Source organism: Manis javanica, chromosome 4, assembly GCF_040802235.1.
Source record: "Manis javanica isolate MJ-LG chromosome 4, MJ_LKY, whole genome shotgun sequence".
Taxonomy (NCBI): Eukaryota; Metazoa; Chordata; class Mammalia; order Pholidota; family Manidae; genus Manis; species Manis javanica.
In genome coordinates, this window is record NC_133159.1 from 127,245,695 (window position 1) to 127,264,863 (window position 19,169).

Sequence of the window (19,169 nt, forward strand, 5' to 3'; positions counted from 1 at the left end):
TTGACTTAGCCTAGCTCTGTGGTTTTGACTGGGGAATAATACAAAATAGAGCAGGATGATGTTTCACAGTAAATTACTTTAATTTTTACGGTGCTGTGTGCGCCGTTGCCTGACAAAGTGACTCCATTTAGTTTACAAGTGGAATGTTTCTCTTTGGGCGTTTTAGTTTTCCACCCCCCACCCCAACACCTCCCCTCTTCCTTTCATGCCCCCCTCCCTTCCTGCCTCCACTGCAAGGTTTGATCACAGCCTCAGAGAAGGAGGCAGAAACCATCGAATCCCCTCATGTGTTACTCCGAGGAAACTGGGGCCCTGAAAGGGGAGGTGCTGGGCCCAGGTCCCCCTGGAGCTTGCTGGCTGCCCCCAGAGGCAGGGCCAGATGCCAGGACTCCTCTCCCATGGGCTGCTTGCCGGTGAGCAGGTAGGCATTGGGCTCAGCCCAAGTTTGGGGGCACTTGTTCTCGCAGTAAGCAGAGGCCTGAGGGCCAGCCCCAGAGCTGCCCCCAACTCCCCTTCCCTGATGCCAAGGCAAAGGGGGTGCCTGCTCTTCCACCCTGTCCCTCAGGCTGTCCTTTCAGGGTCCACCATCTTGGTTCCTTTATTCTCAAAGCTAATATTTGTTGGGAAGGAGGTCCCTTCGAGGCCACCTTGGAGGTTCTTGGTAATTGGATCTGCATAAAAAGGCCAAGGTTGTGGCACTGTACCCCTCAGAAAGTGCTAGCACATTAAGAAACTGCTACAGTGGGCAAAAGAGAGGGGAAGCCTCAAAGCCCCCAGGGATATCCTGGGTGCCTCTGCATCCAGTTGCACCCCTCATTTCCCCCACCAGGGAGCTAATGCTATTGGCCAGGCACTAGGGGAGGTCTAAAGCCCTGTTATTCCAAGTATGCCAGCGGCACCAGCACCGGTGTTGCCTGGGGGCTTGTTAGAAATGCAGACACAGCCCCGCCGCTCAGACCTGCTGCATCAGAGTCTGCCACATTTGAGATCTTCACCCATCCTCATTTCGCAGATGCAGACCCCGAAGCACAGGGGGCTAAGTGACTATTAAGAAGTTCAGGGCTGGACTCAGACTCGGTTCTGATGGCAAAGGACTGTCGAAGGTGGGCAGGGTTTCAACAGGACAAAGGCCTTTGGGAAAAAGTGATGGGCTGAGCCTAGACATAAGAAGCAGATTAGAGCTACTTGGAAAGAGGTCTTGACTTTTCTCTGTAGGCAGTGGAGAACTATTAAAGATCTGGGAGGAGAGACTGGTTGCCAAGTCTATCCATGGGGGTGCATCACCCCAATAGGTCCTAATATTTGTTGGGAAGGGGCTTATCACCCCAGTAGAACTTCAGGGAGGCAAGAGGAGGTTTGCCAGGTTAATAGGAGAAGCTCACAGGACAGGCCAAAGGCATTTGGGAGCCTTGGGGCTGAGATGTGTCCTTGACCCTTCCTGGAGACCCACAGCTTCAGTTCTGGCCTCATGCCTGGCCGCTAGTCTGATTATCCAGTGCAGAGCTGGGAACAGATGAGCAGGCCTCTGGGGGCTGGGACTTATTCTCCAGGCCTCAGTTTCCCCATTTATAAAGTAAAGGGGATGTGCTGTCTGCTCCCTAAGCCTCCTCTGGCTCTGACATTCCAGGATTCAAGCTTTGGGCAGTCAAGAGCTCTGCTGATTTCTCTGCCTTTGTGGAATGCTCAGCACAAGATTAATAAATAAACAGATAAATAAATAAATAATGCCTTTCATTTGTGCAGTGTTGAATAGTTCTCAAAGTGCTTTCTCATCCATTCATTATCTCAGTTGAGTCTCATGCAGACCCTGTGAAGTAAGCAGCCCAGGGATTATTACCACCATTTTCAGATGAGGGATGAGGCCTTTGGAGAGCAAAGTGGCCTGCCCAAGGTCATGCGGTTATTTGATGCCAGGATGAGAAGAGATGGAAAAGAGAAGCTGAAAGAGAAAAGAAGGCTGGGGTGGGGGCTGAGGTCTGGATGGCAGAGAGCAGAAATAAAAATGGGGCACAGGAAAGATTGTCAAATGCAGCCTGAGCTTTGCAGTTTCTCCTTCTGTTCAGGGTTCCTCAAATCTCTGATTTTGGAAAGTTTTCTTCCCTAATTATGACTAGGTCAGTGGCTAGGCTCAGTCTAACCTCTGGCTAGGAATTAGCAACATGTTGCACAACATTAATAGAGGTATGATACTCAGAGTAAAGGAGGTGATAATCTGCTCTGTGAGGGAAACTGGTATCCAGTACTAAGCACCACACTTTGAGACAGACTTTGGAAACTGGAAGTAGATTGTGACAAGTCTGAGCCCTGAGCCATCAATTGGGGCAAAGTCAAAAGAATTGTATTTGAGGAAGAAAAGGCTGGGGAGTTTCAGCACTGTCTTCACATATTACAGAGAACTTTGACTTGCTTTGGGAGACCTCGGGGGGCAGAAACAGGACTGGTAAGTAGAAGGTACCAGAAGAAAATTTAATCGCGATAGAAAAGAACTGGCTAAGCTCTGCTGTGAAACAGTCCTGACTTCCACTCTCCTCTGCCCCAGACACCGAGGCCTAAGTTCCCTTGGGACCACCCCTTCTGGCTCTCTCTTCAGCCCCCATGAAGCCCTTTTCAGGCCCTTTCCCTTGTCACTCATCCCAGGGACTGAGAGCTCCCTGAGGCGGGGCAGGGCATGGGGTCTGTCGAAAGTGAGCAAGGTTTCAACAGGACAAAGGCCTTCGGGCAAAAGCGATGGGCTGAGCTGTAGGCTGACAGCTGAGGCACCTCCAGCTCTGGGTAAGAGTCATTCAAGGCTCTGTGCAGGGAAAGCCAGGGAAAACCGACAAGGCTTGTTTTTGGAAACAGCACCAGGCCTGGTGCAGCTGGTTGCGGTGGGGGTGGAGGGGGGAAGCTCAGATCACTGAGGAGGCGGTCAGTGGTGGTGGGGGAGCACAGGAGGTCCAGGCGGGGGTGCTGGGATCTGAAAAGAGACAGGGAAGGAGATCTGCAGGTCTTAGGGGGACAGGGAGACACATCTGCCCTGCACAGTCTCCCCAGAGGCTGCTGCCCTCACCCGAGCACTCATCCTCTGATGGGCTGAAAATGAGGTGATCAGCATGGGTGTTTGGGCACCCCCCACCCCCGCGGAGGCCACCCCAGCTGGTGGTGGGCATGAATCTTTAAGGAGGAGGGGACCAGAGAGGCTTAACAAATACCAGCTTGTCAGCAGTGATGGGCACTGTCCTGCTCTCTGCTGGGGTCCAGGCTGCCTCACAGGGAGATATCTACGTCTAAGAAGCATTCTGGCTCCCGTCTCCATCTCAGGCCTGGAACACAGGGCTGGAACCCAGTTCCCTTAACTGGGTGCTCTGCAGTGCCCCCACCCGCCCCTACCACCCACTCCTGCAGGGCAGGCAGCCTCCGGAAGATTCCTGTCTCTCTCTAACCATTTTCTCTTGGTCTCTTTCCCTCATTTTCCCACACCTTGCCACCCCTGCCATTGCTCTGGGGACTCGCTGCTCTTCCACCCCTGCTCCCAGTCCCAGGGCAGTGAGGACCACAGGGATGCAGGCGGGATAGGCTGAGGGGCAAGGAGTGGGGATGTGGGGTGCAGCAAGGCATTCTGGAGTGGTGCCTTGGCCCCCATCATCTGGGCCTGGCTCAGATTTAGTAAATAAGAATACAGGGTGACCAGTTAATCTGAATTTCGGGTAAACAACAGATTCATTTTTTTAGTATTCGTATGTCCCATATAAGATTTGGGATATATTTATACTAAAAAATAATTTATCTGAAATTCACAGGAATCCCGTATTTGATCTGGCAACCCTAGTCTTCAGTACTCTTTCCTACTGCTGCTGGGAGGGTCCCTGAGCATCTTCCTGGATGCGAGGGCACAGTCCTGAGTCTAATCCTGACTGTTTATAAATAGGAACAAAGACCCTGTCTCCCAACAAGGGACAGACCAGGTAATTGGTGGCCTTTGGGAAGCTGCAGGGTGGCTGCCTAAGAAAAGTAGACATGAGTAAACATAAACATGTAGGCATCCAGTTTAGAGGCAAGAGGCGATTCAAGAGAAGCACAGAGAGGTGAGCTGCCTGGCATGGGCTGAGACTCCCTGACACACGCTCTTCTCAAGACGGCCAGCCTAGTGGCTGCATTTCACTTGGGACAGGGTGAGAGCTGACCCGGTGCTCAGAGCCAGGGGAGGGCAGGGGTCTGCACGTGGGACAAGCCCAGGCTCCCATTCTGGCCCTCAAAGCTCCCCTCCCTCCACCCACCCCTCACTCCCCTGCCTGCTGTAAACCCCACACAGCAGAGGGATGTCTTGTCTGGAGGGCATCCTAGTGGGATCTTTGACTGTCACTAAATTAATTTCAAACTCAGAGGCAAGATCGGGAGGCTGCAGGTGGGAGCCCCTTGCCTGTAATGCTCTCTCTCATTCAGGGGAGCTTGGCTCACCTCCTGTTCCCCTGAACAGCTTCCTTGGGTTGATAAGCCTGGAGATGCTGTGCTGTTCAGAAGAGAGGAGGTGTTCATCACTCTGTGCAAAGCTGGTATCCAGCCCTAGGCTCTGCACTTTGAGACAGACAGACTGACAAATTGGACATGGGTGGTGAAGAGTCTGAACCCTAAGCCATCTGGGGTAAAACTGAAGCTACTGGGCTTGGGGAAGGAAAAACTGGGGAGTTTCTAAACCTTCTTCACCTATTAGACAGCAACTGGACTTCCTCTGGGAGGCCCCAGGGGGCAGAAACGGCGAAGGGTGGAAGGTCCCAGGGGTGAAGGCAGGGAGCAGGAGCAGTGGTTATGATTCTTGTCTCGGTTCTCCTGTGTGACTTTGTTCAAGCTGCCAGCCCCCTCTGAACCTCAGTGTCCTAGTTGTATCAATATGGGGTGCTCTAGATTATACCTAAAGGTCTTTCCAGTATAAAGTCACAGTGAGTCTAACCCCATAATGGACTCCTGAGGTCAGAGGTGATGCACCATTCTGCTTGGTGCTTCCCCTAGCCCTCTATTCTGCTTAATAAAGATGTGTTAGTTGTTGAGAAGATAAAAAGAGGGAGATGCATTCGTTCAAAGACCAACTTAAAATTCACCACCTCCAAGAAGCCCTTCATATTGCTTTTAAGGAATGGAGTCCTTTCCTATTTTGCTGCACAATGACCTCAAACTTTGATTTGAGTATGCATCCCTCAGGTGGGGACATGTCAGTGGGGTAACCAGGGCCTGGATAACTGCATGACTGCTGAGCCCAGAGCACCTACAAGAGGAGGGAGGCTCACTCTTCCCCACACATGACTGATCTTTACCCCATGCTCCTTCCCCTTGCCTGTAATGCTCTCTCTCATTTGTATGCTAACTTCTGTCTCTTCACCCTTTAAGACTCAGTGCATTTGTCTTTGTGAGGCCTTCTGACCCTTCCCTATGCTGACCTTCCCCACACCCTGCCGGCTTCCTGACTTCCTTCCTGAAGCCCCAAGGGAGGGATCTGGCCCACATTACATAAGGCACTCACTGCACTGTATGGCAGGGGGTCTCTCTCCTCGCAGTCTCTCCCATTCAGCCATGAGGCCCTCAAGGGCAGGAACTAGGCCACATCAGCTCTCAAGGGGCAAACGTGGGGCACTTAAGGCACCTTCTCAGCCAACAGTTCTCAGCTTTAAAGTCACCTCTGCAGTGACTTCCTTGCCTGCCCATTTCAGGAAGATTCTCTGTATTTTCTCTTATAGCACTGTGTTTATTTGCTTCATGGGAAATTATGATCTGTAATTTAAATTAGAATTTATTGTTGACATGTTTCTTTCCTGTCTCCACCTGTAGAGTAGGAGCCCCAGTGACCAAATGTCTGGGTCAGTGCTGTGCCTCCAGCACCTAGAACAGAGTCTAGGACACAACACGCACTCAGTGAAAATGTATCGAGTAAGTGAGTGAGTGCCTGTCAGTGCCTAAAGGCATCTGTTGCTTTCTTTGTCAGGCCAGTATCCTTCCTGCCTGCTTCTGGTGACCACATTGTGATTATCCTTTGGGGAGCTGTCTCCTCTCTCAGTCCATGTTGCTAAGTAGGACTGACCTCTTCCCAAGTCGCACAGCCAGGCCCACAGCCTCGGCCCCACCCATCAGTATTTCCCCTGGTATTTCCTCAGCCCTCTTTGACTTGGGAAGCAGGACATGATGTCTTGGAAGCAGCAATGATGGTGAGCATGCTCTTGTCTCCCTTGGGTTCTCCTACTTGACCAGCCATTAAAACAAACGATATAACCCAAAATCTCAAATACATAGAATAGTAGAGACAATAATCTAATGATCCACCATATACTCATCAATTGACCTCAGTGAACTCAGGCATTCCCTTCTTCCTGACCAGGCATATGGGTACTGGGCCAAGCTGTTGCAAGGAAACCCGCTCCTGGGGCATTTGCTGCCAATGTGGTATAATATAAGCCTGTTACTGCTGGTGGGAAAGTCTGGGAATGCTGCCCACACAGGGGGAAGCACATCTAAGAGATGGAGAGAGATGGATTCCTGGCAACGTTGTTGGGGCTCCTGGGTCTAGATATGCCTGAAGCTATCCTTAGACTTCCCAGTTACATGAGCCAATGAGTTATCTTTTCTGCTTAAGCTGATTTGAATTGTAATTTATTATTACAACTAAAATGGTCTTCATTAATACAAAGTGTAAAAGTATCTTAAATCATCTTTTTATTCTCATCTAGCATCTAACAGGGCCTGGCATTCAGGTGGCACTCCATAAATGTTTTGTAGGAATAAATGACTGCAAGCACTTTAAGGAGATAAATAGTGTCTAATTTACTTGAACATTTTTTCCTTTTTCTATCCAGATAAATGTTCAGTACACACTATGCATGCAATGAATGTTGGTTGGTCCCAGTTGGATGAGATTCATCTCCTCTTCTTTTCCTCCTCCTCTATTAGCTTCTTGTGAACAGAGGCCCCTGCCTCTCACCCTCACCCCCTTATGGCTACTGAGTTCTCTTTCTCTCATTCTTCTTTCAATAAATTGTTGCAATGACTTGCCATTCACCATCCAGAATAAATTCATGTCCTAAGCCCCAAAATGACCTGGGAAAAAAAGTGAACATTAGTAAATGAAATGACAGGGGTTGCACACACAAGGCCTAGTGAAATGGGCACCGGTGATGCTGCTTATACACGCTGTTCAGTTTCATGCTACTGTCCAGAGATGAAAAGGGGACAGAGCACCTAGAAGGTCTCTTGGTATTTCCTCAGCCCTCATTGCCTTGGGAAGGAGGACATGATGTCTCAGAAGCAGCAATGATGGTGAGCATGTTCTTGTCTCCATTGGGTTCTCCTACTTGACCAGCCATTAAAACTAAATTGACGTAACCCAAAATCTCAAACACATAGAGTAGTAGACACAATAATCTAATGACCCACCATATACTCATCAATTGACCTCAGTGAACTCATGGCAAATCTTATTTCATCTCTGCACACACACACACACCCTCATCCCCTCTCCCTTCCCCAGTTACTTTGACACATATTATTTTATCTGAATATACATTAATATGCATTTCTAGGTGACAAATGCTCTTTTAAAACCGTCATCACAATGGCACTATCACACTGTGGTCCGTTGTTACAGTATGACCTCCAATGAACCATGCCTCTCAGCATTTAAATCCTTGTGAAGCCCCCTACATTGACTCTGGGCTTGAAAATGTGACTTTCTCGGTCAATGGGAAAATGGCAAACATAGTGTAAAGTGGAAGCTCAGAAAGCGCTTGTCCACTGGGACCTTCCCTTCCCTGCCACTGGCTGCGAATGCTCCTGCCAGGTGACAAGACCCAAACCTTGAGAATGGGAGACCACATGGAGAGACAGCAAGCAAGGGGCACAGCTGTTCTTATTGAGGCCCAGACACAAATGATCCAACCACACTGTGTGGGACAGATACGAGCCATCCTGGAGGACACCTGCCCAGAATGACTCTCACAATCATGAGCAAACAAAAGAGTTGTTGATTTAAGTCTCTGAATGTTGGGGTGGTTTGTTAGGCAGCAATAGCTAATTGATGCACATATGTTCCTTAATTCCATCAAATACCTAATCAGGGTTGAAATTTCCTTGATTGTCTCATAAACATGCTTTTGGGCACATTGCTTGTTTTTGTTTCAGGATCCAATAAGGTTATATATTTTAATTTCTTGAAATGTTTCTTAAATCTCCTCTATAGTTTCCACTTCCAATACATATATTTTTCCAAGAAACTGGTTCTTTTGTCCTGTGAATCTTCCCACAATCTGATTTTGCTTGAATGCTATGGTGCTATTTAATGTGTTCCTCTGTCCCTAAGTTTCTTGTGAACTGGCAGTTAGATAGATCTGGAAGCTTGATCAGATTAAGACTTGATAATTTTGGTGTTCTATTCTTCCTTCAGGAGGTGTCAATATCGAGTTGTCTTTTGGTCATATATCTGCCTATGACCCTTTCCTAGATTGACTGATCTAGTCTAATTTATGATTTATTGAATCTGCTAACTTATTAGTTTTTAAAAAATGAAACTTCAGTTATTCACTCTTCATCTGTCAGCCATAATACTTCCATTGAGATAAATTTCTCTTCATAAAGTACTTGTTTACCAGTGGAATCATTTGTGTAGCAAAGGCAGGATAAATGTTTGATTCTTTCCTCTTTTTTGACAGTTTTCAAAAGAATGAGTTCGTTCTTTAGCATCCTCCACAGGTGACCTGGGAGGTTTATTTTATTTGAGTATCATTATAAGTGTGTGGATTTAAACATTTTGATGTGTCTTAATACAGTGCATTGTCCTTATTGATGCTTAAATTGCACCAGCTTTGACTAGTGGGAGCCTATTCAAGTCGGCTCCTGAATCATTTCGACACAAATACCGTAATCTCTGATAACGTTTGATAGCTTCCTTGTTTCTAGTATAAAGATGTTCTGGCTAGTACTTTTTTTCTGTCCTGCTCTTCATATTAGCCTTTTCTCCGGAGATTCTTGATTTTTCTTGACATGGTTATATGTGACGTTTCACAGGTAGAAAAACTTTGACAAGTTATTTTTTTGTTTGGAACCAAAAGGCCAGAATTTTTCTGGGAGGGAAAGTTGCTTGATACAGGTTAGGTGGCTTTCCCTGAGATAAGTTTGGACAATTCTACCAGGTGAGAGTGTATCATTCTTGCGTTTGCAAAAAGCAGCAGCCAAGAGAGTTGATGCTTCTTGCTGATTCACTTTTTTCCATAATAAAGGAAAAGAAATCTTACCTTTGTAACAAAGGAGCAAAAGAAAGGGATTCCAGAGCTGGCTGAGTCTGTATTGGAGATGCAGAGATGGGGAGGCTCTCAGAAGCATAGCTGAGGTCTGAGTCCTGACTGGGGTCCCTGGGCCTGGGTCGGAGTATGTACGCACAGCCATCCTGGGAATGCTGAGCTGCACGCCAGGGACCAGGGATGCCTGGGCCACCCATCACTCCCAAGTCACAAGGCTGTTTCTGTTACTAATCCTGGGCAGTTAGCTTTTCTAAAGCCTGCTTTTCTCATCTGAGAACTGGAGATAAACTAACTACTTCTGAGCACATTTTAAGGATTAAGTGAGATGACCAGATAGGAGCAGCAACCTGCACTGCTCGGCCTGAGCCATTCTCTTCTGCTTTCCCCATTCTTGAAAGCTTCTGTGCCCCCAGACATTTCCCATTTGGCTCTTTCCCCAAACTAAGTGGTGTTAAAAAGCCCTGTCACTTCTCTCAGGGTACAAATTGGGAGAGAGAGACAGTGGGGCCATGAGACCCCTTTACCCTGAGGCTCTGTATTCCCAAAGTGGGTCCAGCAGGCTCCTGCAGCCTCAGGTAGGGTCCAGGAAGGTCTGGGGTTTGTTCCTGGGGGGACACAGGCTGTTTTGGGGTAGCCCTGACCTCCTGCCCTTGACGATGAGGATGAATTCAATGATGCTAGCAATAATAATTATAGATAACGTTGACTGAACACTTTCCATGTGCTGGGATCTAAGTACTATATATGAGTTTCTATTTGTTCAGGCCACTGTCACATCTTCTCTGGCAGTAACTTCCTAACTGGACTCCCTGCGTTCACCCCTGCTTCCTTACCTCTATCTTCACAAGCTGTCCGGAGAGATCCTTTTAAAACATGAGTCAGATCATGTCACATCTCAAAGGCATTCAGTCTGACTTCTTATCGGACTCTGAATAAAAGATGAAGTCCGCACAGTGGTCTACAAGCACCCCCATCTTCGGGTCCCTCACTGCAGCTCTGATCTTACTCATTGATACACCCTTCCCCTCCGCTGTAGCCACACTGGCCTCCTGGCAGTTCCTCAGCGTTGGCAATGCACTTCCGCCTCAGAATCTTTTTGTCCGAGATGACCAGACAGGAGCAGCAAGTGGCACTGCTCGGCCTGAGCCATTCTCTTTCGTTTTCCCCATTCTTTCCCTCTGCGTGAACTGCTCCCCTCCCAACCTCCCAACCCTCCCATCTTCCCCAGGTCTCTGCTCCAACACCACCTCCTCAGCGAGGCTTCCCTCCCTGATCATTCTGTATAAACTAGTCCTCATGCCGTCAATGTCTAGCCCCTTTACTTCATAACATTTCCATCACCTACCATATTATATTTACTGTTTGTTACTATCTGTCTCTGCTCCTTATGATGCAAATCTCATAAAAATAGGAATATTTTTCTGTATCTTATGCACATAAGGCAGTGACAGGTACATAACAAATGAGCAATTTTGTTGAGAGAATGCGTGAATATTAACTCACTTATAATTTTACCAGTCTTGTGAGATAGGTATGATTATTTTTCCACTGTTACAGACGGAGAAGCCAAGGCAAAGCTGTAACACACCTTAAGCAGCAAACGACTATTTGCCTAAGATCACATAGTCAGTGGGAAGATGGAATTGGCTGGTCAGGGAGGCAGAATTGTTCCAGTGTGGGGAATGTCCCTCACCTCTTTCCTCTCTTCCTTCTCGGCCATGGGAGCTTTTAGGGGATTCCTTTTTTCTCTACACCCACCTGGGCTTCTTCCCTGAATCCTAGTCTGCCCCTCTGCCCTGGAATTCAGGCTGGACAAAGTAGAACAAAACCCACATCCTTGCCCTCCATGTCTGAGCTGCCAGCTCCGTGTACGGAGCCGCCCGGTTGCCCGAGCCTGGGATGCCAGCAGAAGGAGCTTCCATTCCCACAGGGACTCACCTGCTTCATCCTGACCACCAGAGGCTTCGTAAAGTGGAGATGAAAGAAGCTGAAGGGGAAGGGAGGCAACTTTGATTATTTCTTTGCTCCCCCTAAAACTTCCCATCTCCATCCCAAAGACCTGCGATGCACAGGGATGGAGGAAAGAGGGGCCTGAAGCAGAATGGTTTGACTGCGCTGATTTGATGCCACCATTTTAAGAGAGTTATGTTAGAATGAATGGTCATGTTAAAAACTTCTCTTTAACTTCTCTTTTCATTTTTTAAAATTTACTTATAAATTTACTCAGAGGAAAGTTTGCTCTTTGTAGAATACAGTTCTGTGGGTTTTGACATACGTATAGTGAGTTTCATGTATTTACCTTCACAGTCATGGCACAGACTAGTGCTGTCACTCCCCAAATTCCCTTGTGCTGTCCTTTTGCAGGCCAGCTCTTCCTGCAAGCCTCCCCTTGGCAATCACCAATATGTTATCCATTTCTGTAGTTACTTTGCTAGACAGTCATAGGAATGGAAGCATATACATAGTATATAGACTTTTGAGTTAGGCCTCTTTGATTTGGCAAAATGCATTTGAAATTCATCCAAGGTATTGTTGCAGGTATCAATATTTCATTCTTTTTTATTGCAGAGTAGTATTCTGTTATATAGATATACCACCCTTCGTTTATCCATTCACCCACTGAAGGACATTTGAATTTGTTTCCAGGTTTTGGCATTTACTAATAACACTGCTCTACACATTCATGGGCAGGTTTTTGTGTGGACGTAAGTCTTCATCCTTCCTGGATAGATACCTAGGAGTAGAGTTACTAGCCCATGTAATAAGTATGTTGAACATCATAAGAACTTGCCAAATTGTTTCCTGGAGTGGCTGTACATTTGTATTTTTTTCAGCAGTGTATGAAAGCTCCAATCCTCATCAGTATTTCATATTTTCAGTTCAAAAAAATTTTTTTAGCCATACTAGTAGGTGTGTTGTGGCATATAACTGATGATAGGGAACATCTTTTTAATGTGCTTATTTACCATCCTCAGATCTCCTTTAGAGAAGTGTCCAAATGCCCCTTTACCAAAACTGTTACCTCTTTCACTTGTGTTAAATGGTCTTGCATCCTAAGACCTTGGTTGCCTTGCCTGAGAGCATTGTTTTAAGGCTGCTTCAACAAGAACCTTTGCTAAATGTGGAGAAGGTTAGTAGGGGGTGGGTGTTATCTAGAACTAAGAACCACAGCAGCTATATTCTAATTTTTGTAGCTGAGAAAGCCCTTCCATTTTCTAGTCTGTCTAGTCCAAGCATATTTAACTGCTTTTTAGAAATAAGAAAACTGAGGCACAGGAAAGAGAAGCTCTTGCCCAGCTCCCACAGCTAGAAGATGCCTGAACTGGATCAGGATCTCAGATTGACTAATTTCATTTCTGCAAGACTCATGCTCTCTCTGCTGTAGACCCGAGGAGCTGTGTGAGATGCTGAAGATACATATGTGGTCCCAGTTCCTGTGAAGTTCTTGGGAATGATGGAAGTAATGTAGGACAATGGCAGGAAGAGAAGACACATTTGGATGTCTTTCTGAGTTGCTGAAAATATTGGAGGAAATGGAAAAGAAAGATGGAATTAGTCAAAGAAAGCTTCCTGGAGGAAGAGAACCTGGGCCCAGTTTGGAGGGAAACAGAGAGTCCATGTGTTGGTCACTGGCTTTGTGAGGGAGTTCGGTCTCCCGTGGGACTGTGTATACTGGGTGTGCTCACAGTATATGTGGGACGGTGGCCACTTACCTTGTCTGGTAATATACCTGAGTCGCTGTAAGGCTCAGACTGAGTTTCTGTCTGGTATCTTTTTATCTTGAGCTCTCAGCTCTTGCTTAACTCTTTATATTCTTCATTGCCCTCACCTCTGGGTCCTCAGGTGAGATGCACCTAGGTAACCCGCCCATAGCTGCCAGCTCTTAAATCCAGGGAGCAGTGAGCTTCTCGGATTTGCCTCTAGTTGAAATCAATATTTGCTGAGAAGAATGCATCTTAATTTTGGCAGCCAGTTCTCCAGGCGAGAATTGCTCTAAAACAAACCTCCAAACCCACAGACTTAATGCATCCTAGTTCAGTTGTTTAGTAAATCTCTCTGTGCAGAGAAAAATCCATTAGCTGATAGGGGCAGGGCTGGGGTAGGGGCCTGAGGAAAGAGCAAGGCTAGAGGGAAGCCTCAGCAGCAGGGATGGGACTGAGACCCTGGAGGACCCATGTGAGGCCTCAGCCTCATCCCTGGGCCGAGCCTAGAGCTTCCTTAGTTTGCTGCCGGCCGGGAGGCACAGCCAGGGTGTCACTGACAGAATGAATGGGAAGTGGAATGAGACCCCTTTCCCCAGTGCCTGCCTGGGGAAGTGTTTTCTAATTGCCACTGTCCCATTCTGAACCTACAAGGAGGGGATCGATTTTCTTTTCAGCAGGACTGGGGGAAATCAATCATTTACCCCAGTACACAGGCTTTAATGAATTCGTGAAACGTGTGAGGTCACCCTGATTACATCTTCCCCTGACAGCCTAGGGTGGCTCCCAGCTCGCAGGAGACTTACTGAATAAGGAGGTTTCCCGAATCCACTGCACTCTCTGCTGAGTCAGGGGCTGCTCAGAGCTTACCTGCCTGGAGGGCATGAGGCCTGAGGGTAGGCCTGACTCTAGACACATTGTGGAGGGTCAGTGGGAGCCCGTGGAGAGGGCTGTGGGCTCCAGAGTCACAGTGGCCCGGTGCTTGCTAGCTGTGCGTCTCCAGGCAGCAGCTTTAACATCCCTGTGCCTCAGTTTCCTCAAGAATCCCTATAGGGCAGAATTACCAAGATACAAGTCCACATATTTAAAATATCAGGCATATAGTTAGCAGGCAAGACAGGGTAGCAATGATTGCCACATGAACCCCTCAGCTTATTCTTTCTGTATAATAGGCTGAATATTAATGGCTTCACCAGGAACTGAGGACAGAGAAAAGGAAGATAAACTTATTTGTATGGGAGGAGGGGGTCCCCCCAGGGTCAAATGCTGGAGATAAAGACATGAACCCAGCAGACGGGAATGCGACCCACAGGAACTGGTGTGGAAAGCATCTCCCTTTGCCACCAAAGTGTCCACTCCCGGATCACTGGCCCCAAATGAGGCCTCTATATGTTGAGCTTATCTCCTAGTTTTACCGATAGGGCAGCAATTTGCCCGGGGTCACCAGCCAGAGGGTAACAGTGCAGTCTCAAAGCCAGGGCTATCGACTCCAGATCCAGCCTTTTCTCCATTGGTAGGTTCTTCCTCCACCTGCTTTTTATAGTTGGCCCAGGCCGCCAAACAGCAGGGTGGCAGTGGCCTGAGTCAGAAAGGGGAGCTGGAAACTGAGGTGGCGTTGACAGGTGGGGAGGAGGGAGAGGGAGAAAGAGGTATTTTTACCTTGAATTATTTTTATTAAATGTCACAATGACTTTGCAGCACTTGGGATCCGAGTAGACAAATCAATAAAAATAATTATAGTGAACATCCTGCCTTCCCACTTCCCTCCTCCTCCCACCCCTGCAGCTCCCTTGGACTAACAGAGAGGCTGGCTAACTCAGCTTTGCACTCCAGCCCAGCAGAGCAAGGGCAGCAGCACCCCTCTGACCTCTGCTTTCTCTTCGCTTCCTTTGCAAGCCCCTCAGTCTGGCTCAAGGCTCAGATCTTGGAGAGAAGAGCAGCTCCAGAGGCAGCAAGAGCAGCAGGAAAAATGAGCCAGAGGCCAGAGAGAGAAGAGAACTCCTATAGGGAGTTAAAACCTGGGAAGAGGGCTTTTATTCCTAGGGCCCATTTATGGCTTAGAAATAAACCTTCTAGCATGCCTTATATTTCTATTCAGGTGACAAGATTAGGAAAACCACATGAAGGAAGGCTGCAGGAGTTATCCATCTATCTACCCATCCACCCACCCATCTATCCGTCTACTCACCCAGCCATGCATCTGCCCATTCATCCACCCTTCCATCCATTCACCCAAATATCCACCCACCTATCCACCTGTCCATCCATCCACCCACCCATCTGTCCACCCATCCATCCACTCATCCAAATGTCCATCCACTCATCTACCCTCCCATCCATCCATCCTTTTTCAACCATTCAATGAGCATTTACTGAGGATCTACAGGAAATGACATTGTAGTGGAAAGGGTCTGACAGCCCTGATTCAAACTTGCTCTGCCATTTCAGAATCAGCTGTGTGTGTGCAGGACACCTTCCATTTGTCCCCCAGATCTACTCTCTCCTGCCTGTGCCCAGGAAGGACAACCTGTGGACCCCATCAGTGGGCTCCCTTGCCCCTGGCTTCTGGGTGGGTTTGTCCCATGATGAGCACCACTTGAAGGAGATGAGAGGGAAGGAGGGGAGCAAGGTTAGGGTTTTTATTTCTCCATCTTCCTTTCTATGGGTCCCTCAACTAAAGATCGCAGGTCCTGACAGGTGGCCCTCTTCACATAGCCTTTTCTGTCCATGGTTTCTGGAAATCTTCCCTTCAGGTAAAGGCACCTGTAGCTACTCACCTTCAGGTACTTCTATGTTTCTTGTAGCTTTCCTATGCCCTGCCCAAGTATTTGAAAATAATCCATTTATTAAACTCAGGTTATCTCAGTTTCAGTTGGCGATCAGCTTCCTTATGGGACCCAGACTGGTATACTGTGTGACTCTGGGTAAGTTATTTTACCATTTTGCACCTCAGTTTCTGCGTGGATAAACTGGGAGTATACCACCTGCTTTGCAGGATTGCTGTGAGGCTCAGGGGGGATAAGTGACCTGACCAAGTTTGCATGGCTCAGGTGGGAAATTAAACTGGAGACATCAGGCCAAAGCCCAACCTCCTCACTGTCTCCTAGGATCTGGGACCCTCAGCTGGTGGCCCTGCACATTCTTGGGCCAGCAGTGACATGACTAGACTCACTTTCCCTCTCCAGCCCTGCAGGATTCCCCTGGCCAGGCTGCCACTGGCACATCACACCCATCAGGTGGTGGCCTGAGGGCCTGGGAAGGGCAGGCAGTTAGCATCCTTCTTCTCAATGCTGCGGGGAAAGTCTGTTGGAGAGGAGGGACTGTCAATTCCATTCGATTAGTGGCATTCAAGGAAAGGATGTCCTCGAGTTGGCTGATGAGGTCAAGGAAGTATTGTCAAGTTTCCTTCTTGACTGAGCAGATGGTAAAGGGAAGGGAAGCTGGTATTTGTCGAGAGACCTCCATGTGCCAGTCACTTTACAAATAAATTCTCTCATCTAACTCCCAGCCATGGGTGAGGTAGGAATTTCCATCCCTATATTTCAGGTGAGCAAAATGAGGCATAGAAAAGTTGAACAGCTCACACAAGGTCCATCCAGTAAGGGGTAGGTTAGGTGAGGGGCGACTCAAACCCAGTCTGTCTGCCCACAGGGCCTCCACTCTTCCTACAGTGCTAGGATATAAAGGGATACAATAGTCTATTCTATTTGCTCAGCAATTTGTATTTATTTCTGCATCTTCTGGGACTTTGGCCCATCACTTATTCTTCCCTCTCTCCTGCATCTTCAACCTTCCTCTCTTCCTTGGCTCCTTCTCTTCAACATAAGAATGTGTTCAAATCTCTGTGCCCTTGAAACGTGTGCTTGCTCAGCCCTGCTTCCTCCCTGGTCACCGCTCTGTCTTGCCCTACCCCACATCCTCACCTACTGCAGCCACTCTTCCATCCCCACCAAGCCCTGTCCAGCAAGGCCCACCAATGACCTCCTGGTTGCCAATTTCAATAAGAACTGTCTCGTTTTAGCTTCATTCATTTATTCAACAAATACTGTAGAGTCCCTACTATGTGCCAGGCATGATTCTACGTGCTAGAGACAATGAACAAAACAGAAAAACAGGGGAAAAAAAGCCCTGCCGTCGTGGAGCTTACATTCCACTGGGGTCTGGTGACCGATGACAGACAAGTACAGCGGCTCTCCCAGCTGCTTGCCTCTCACCTGACTGTCTTCCTGCCCAGCGTGTGTGGTGTTAGGTGAGGACTCTCCCTCCCCTTCCCCTTCCCGCCTGGGGAAGCTGATGAACCAACCCTTCAGCTCTGTCCTCGGTGCTGATGTTCCTCACTGGCGCACTCCCTGCCTCCAGCGCACGAACCCACGTGACTCCTGACTCTCCTCCCGTCCAGGCCCTGATTCTGGGCCCCAGGTGTCTTTCTCCAGCTCCTTCCTGACTCTCCCTTATGGCGCCTCACCTCCAGCACCCCTTTGATCACAACATATCCTTAACTGGGCATTCTGTTTCTTCCCACGTTCTGCTCCTTTCCCTGTATTCCCAGGCTCTGTGTGGTCCCCTGGGGTTCCCAGGTATGATGCTGGATGCTTGGTTTCCATTTTATATACTCCCCTGTTTCTTCTCTTCCTGACACCAGTGTCTCCCAAGCCGATTACTCCCTCTCTGCCTCTGTCCCCCTACCTCATGTCATCCACCTACATGGGCCACCACAGCCACCTCCTTGTCCGCAACCTCTGCCCTCTACACTTTTCTTTGTTCCACCCAGTTTCTAGGGACTTAATCTATGATACTCATCTGTTTATGAGGTTTCCTGTCAAAATTCTCCAGTGGCCTCCAATTGCGTGACCCTAACTCACAATTCTTGCTTCGTGTCTCATATCCTCTTTTGAGCACTTTGACACCCAGAAGCTCCAGACTTCTCACTGTCCCTCAAGTCCCTTAGTGTGTCCATGCCTCTGGCTTTGTTGAGGTGTCTTCTTTGACCTGCGACCTCTCCCCTGTCCCTGCCTGACAAATGTCTTATTTTCCTGTAAGATCTCCTTGCAAAACCACATCTTTGGACAGGCCTCCTTCACAGTCCCAGGTGGAATTATTAGCTTCCTTTGCACAGGTCTGTAACCCTCTACTCCTACCTTTATTTACTTATCAAGCCTCAATTTGTGCCAGGCGTTGTGCTGTGACACATTCTACAATAGCAGTCCTCAAAACAACTCTTGGGGTAGCTTGTCCTCTCCCCACTTTTAGGTGAGATAGCTGAGGTTGAGGGGGCTTAGGTAGATTATCCACAGTCTCGGAGCACCTGACCCCACTGTTTCCATGAGGTACCTGAAGCCCCAGGGATGACTTGCTCAGGGCCTCACGTCCATCTGAAACAGAGTTAGGAGGCAAACTCAGGGCAGATGACTCCCAGTACAGTGCTCTCTCCATAAGAGCAGGTTGCCCCAGAGTGAAGGCCTGGACACAAGAGGCACAAATGTGGTACCAAGCTGGGTCAGGCACAGGTGGGTACTTGGGCCTGACAGGCAGCTCTCTAAAGAGTCAGATAGAGAAGGCACACCCAGCATTTGTAGCCCTTATTGTTAATGGTTTGTCTCTTCCTTCGTTCATTCCTTTATTTGTTCAATGAATATTAACACCTTCTCTATGCCAAGTGCAGCAAGCTGAGGAGACTGACCAGGTCCCTGCAGGAAAGGAGCTTCTAGTCTAGTGCTGAGCCCAGTTCTGAACTCCTGGTTCCCCGCCCTGGCTCTTTGAGGATGCTGACAGCCTGCTGGATAATGCTGCTGCCTCTCTCAGCAACTGGGAGACCCGCTCCTGGGCCCTGTCCTGTGGCAGCCCTTCTTACTGGGCAGGCCCCTGCTTCACAGGTGGAGCCCAGGCTCCTTGGTCCAAGGCAGAGCCTCACCCAGCTGTGCAGTAAGTACATGCAGACCCCCACGCCACCATCCAGGGATGCCCGAGTGTGCCTCTGGCTTGGCTGTCTGCCTGCCCCTGGATCATCTGGAGACCCTATTATTTCATGGCCTCAGCCAGGCCCAGAGCAGGAGGAACTCTGTCCCAGGGAGGGGGGAATGTGAGGGAACTCAGCCACGCTGCTGATCAGGTTCTGACCTTTGATCCTGGCTCTTGCCAACTCTGATCAAGGGGCTGCCTGGTGTCTCTGCTTGGGAAGCCAGGTCCTCTGGGAAAAGGGTTATTCTAGGAAGGG